At 48.0% G+C, this 3,583-nt stretch overlaps 1 non-coding gene across 1 annotated transcript; it reads left to right on the top strand.

Annotated features, from left to right (window-relative positions):
* Nucleotides 1–893: 893 nt before the first annotated feature.
* On the top strand, nucleotides 894–966 carry TRNAN-GUU (transfer RNA asparagine (anticodon GUU)). The gene has a single exon. It is a non-coding gene; the product is annotated as a tRNA-Asn (tRNA).
* The last annotated feature ends 2,617 nt before the right edge of the window (nucleotides 967–3,583 follow it).

Consider the following 3,583-nt stretch of genomic DNA (forward strand, 5'->3'; position numbering starts at 1 on the left):
CTGAGCATCCGTGGCTCAATGGTTAGCGCGTTCGGCTGTTAACCAATAGGTTGGTGGTTCGAGCCCACCCGGGAGCGGTGTTATGGGATCTCAAATGTAACGTAAAAAGTCAGAGTTTTTCCACAATACCTGACGAACATTAAATTGTTGGGCTTCCGTGGCGCAATGGTTAGCGCGTTCGGCTGTTAACCGAAAGGTTGGTGGTTCGAGCCCACCCGGGAGCGGTGTTGTGGGGTCTCAAATGTAACGTAAAAAGTCAGAGTTTTTCCACAATACCTGACGAACATTTAATTTTTAGGCTTCCGTGGCGCAATGGTTAGCGCGTTCAGCTGTTAACCGAAAGGTTGGTGGTTCGAGCCCACCCGGGAGCGGTGTTATGGGATCTCAAATGTAACGTAAAAAGTCAGAGTTTTTCCACAATACCTGACAACCATTCAATTTCTGAGCTTCCGTGGCTCAATGGTTAGCGCGTTCGGCTGTTAACCAATAGGTTGGTGGTTCGAGCCCACCCGGGAGCGGTGTTGTGGGGTCTCAAATGTAACGTAAAAAGTCAGAGTTTTTCCACAATACCTGACGAACATTAAATTTTTGGGCTTCCGTGGCGCAATGGTTAGCGCGCAGCGCGTTCAGCTGTTAGCCGAAAGGTTGGTGGTTCGAGCCCACCCGCGAGAGGTGTTGTGGGGTCTCTGATGTAGCGTGAAAAGTCATAACTTTTCCACAATACCTGACAACCATTTAATTTCTGAGCTACCGTGGCTCAATGGTTAGCGCGTTCGGCTGTTAACCAATAGGTTGGTGGTTCGAGTCCACCCGGGAGCGGTGTTATGGGATCTCAAATGTAACGTAAAAAGTCAGAGTTTTTCCACAATATCTGACGAACATTAAATTTTTGGGCTTCCGTGGCGCAATGGTTAGCGCGTTCGGCTGTTAACCGAAAGGTTGGTGGTTCGAGTCCACCCGGGAGCGGTGTTGTGGGGTCTAAAATGTAACGTAAAAAGTCAGAGTTTTTCCACAATACCTGACGAACATTTAATTTTTAGGCTTCCATGGCGCAATGTTTAGCGCGTTCAGCTGTTAACCGAAAGGTTGGTGGTTCGAGCCCACCCGGAAGCGGTGTTGCGGGGTCTCAAATGTAACGTAAAAAGTCAGAGTTTTTCCACAATACCTGACGAACATTTAACTTTTAGGCTTCCGTGGCGCAATGGTTAGCGCGTTCAGCTGTTAACCGAAAGGTTGGTGGTTCGAGCCCACCCGGGAGCGGTGTTATGGGATCTCAAATGTAACGTAAAAAGTCAGAGTTTTTCCACAATACCTGACAACCATTCAATTTCTGAGCTTCCGTGGCTCAATGGTTAGCGCGTTCGGCTGTTAACCAATAGGTTGGTGGTTCGAGCCCACCCGGGAGCGGTGTTGTGAAGTCTCAAATGTAACGTAAAAAGGCAAAGTTTTTCCACAATACCTGACGAACATTTAATTTTTAGGCTTCCGTGGCGCAATAGTTAGCGCGTTCAGCTGTTAACCGAAAGGGTGGTGGTTCGAGCCCACCCGGGAGCGGTGTTATGGGATCTCAAATGTAACGTAAAAAGTCAGAGTTTTTCCACAATACCTGACGAACATTTATTTTTTGGGCTTCCGTGGCGCAATGGATAGCGCGTTCGGCTGTTAACCGAAAGGTTGGTGGTTCGAGCCCACACGGGAGCGGTGTTATGGGGTCTCAAATGTAACGTAAAAAGTCAGAGTTTTTCCACAATACCTGACAACCATTCAATTTCTGAGCGTCCGTGGCTCAATGGTTAGCAGGTTCGGCTGTTAACCAATAGATTGGTGGTTCGAGCCCACCCGGGAGCGGTGTTGTGAAGTGTCAAATGTAACGTAAAAAGGCAAAGTTTTTCCACAATACCTGACGAACATTTAATTTTCAGGCTTCCGTGGCGCAATGGTTAGCGCGTTCAGCTGTTAACCGAAAGGTTGGTGGTTCGAGCCCACACGGGAGCGGTGTTATGGGATGTCAAATGTAACGTAAAAAGTCAGAGTTTTTCCACAATACCTGACGAACATTTATTTTTTGGGCTTCCGTGGCGCAATGGATAGCGCGTTCGGCTGTTAACCGAAAGGTTGGTGGTTCGAGCCCACACGGGAGCGGTGTTATGGGGTCTCAAATGTAACGTAAAAAGTCAGAGTTTTTCCACAATACCTGACGAACATTTAATTTTCAGGCTTCCGTGGCGCAATGGTTAGCGCGTTCAGCTGTTAACCGAAAGGTTGGTGGTTCGAGCCCACCCGGAAGCGGTGTTGTGAGGTCTCAAATGTAACGTAAAAAGTCAGAGTTTTCCCACAATACCTGACGAACATTTAATTTTTAGGCTTCCGTGGCGCAATGGTTAGCGCGTTCAGCTGTTAACCGAAAGGTTGGTGGTTCGAGCCCACCCGGGAGCGGTGTTATGGGATCTCAAATGTAACGTAAAAAGTCAGAGTTTTTCCACAATACCTGACAACCATTCAATTTCTGAGCTTCCGTGGCGCAATGGATAGCGCGTTCGGCTGTTAACCGAAAGGTTGGTGGTTCGAGCCCACACGGGAGCGGTGTTATGGGGTCTCAAATGTAACGTAAAAAGGCAAAGTTTTTCCACAATACCTGACGAACATTTAATTTTCAGGCTTCCGTGGCGCAATGGTTAGCGCGTTCAGCTGTTAACCGAAAGGTTGGTGGTTCGAGCCCACACGGGAGCGGTGTTATGGGATGTCAAATGTAACGTAAAAAGTCAGAGTTTTTCCACAATACCTGACGAACATTTATTTTTTGGGCTTCCGTGGCGCAATGGATAGCGCGTTCGGCTGTTAACCGAAAGGTTGGTGGTTCGAGCCCACACGGGAGCGGTGTTATGGTGTCTCAAATGTAACGTAAAAAGTCAGAGTTTTTCCACAATACCTGACGAACATATAATTTTCAGGCTTCCGTGGCGCAATGGTTAGCGCGTTCAGCTGTTAACGAAAGGTTGGTGGTTCGAGCCCACCCGGAAGCGGTGTTGTGAGGTCTCAAATGTAACGTAAAAAGTCAGAGTTTTCCCACAATACCTGACGAACATTTAATTTTTAGGCTTCCGTGGCGCAATGGTTAGCGCGTTCAGCTGTTAACCGAAAGGTTGGTGGTTCGAGCCCACCCGGAAGCGGTGTTGTGGTGTCTCAAATGTAACGTAAAAAGTCAGAGTTTTTCCACAATACCTGACGAACATTAAATTTTTGGGCTTCCGTGGCGCAATGGTTAGCGCGCAGCGCGTTCAGCTGTTAACCGAAAGGTTGGTGGTTCGAGCCCACCCGCGAGAGGTGTTGTGGGGTCTCTGATGTAGCGTGAAAAGTCATAACTTTTCCACAATACCTGACAACCATTTAATTTCTGAGCATCCGTGGCTCAATGGTTAGCGCGTTCGGCTGTTAACCAATAGGTTGGTGGTTCGAGCCCACCCGGGAGCGGTGTTGTGGGGTCTCAAATGTAACGTAAAAAGTCAGAGTTTTTCCACAATACCTGACGAACATTTAATTTTTAGGCTTCCATGGCGCAATGTTTAGCGCGTTCAGCTGTTAA

This window comes from Phalangium opilio, unplaced genomic scaffold, assembly GCF_054372755.1.
Source record: "Phalangium opilio isolate 3A_F unplaced genomic scaffold, DU_Popi_V2 ptg000505l_1, whole genome shotgun sequence".
Taxonomy (NCBI): Eukaryota; Metazoa; Arthropoda; class Arachnida; order Opiliones; family Phalangiidae; genus Phalangium; species Phalangium opilio.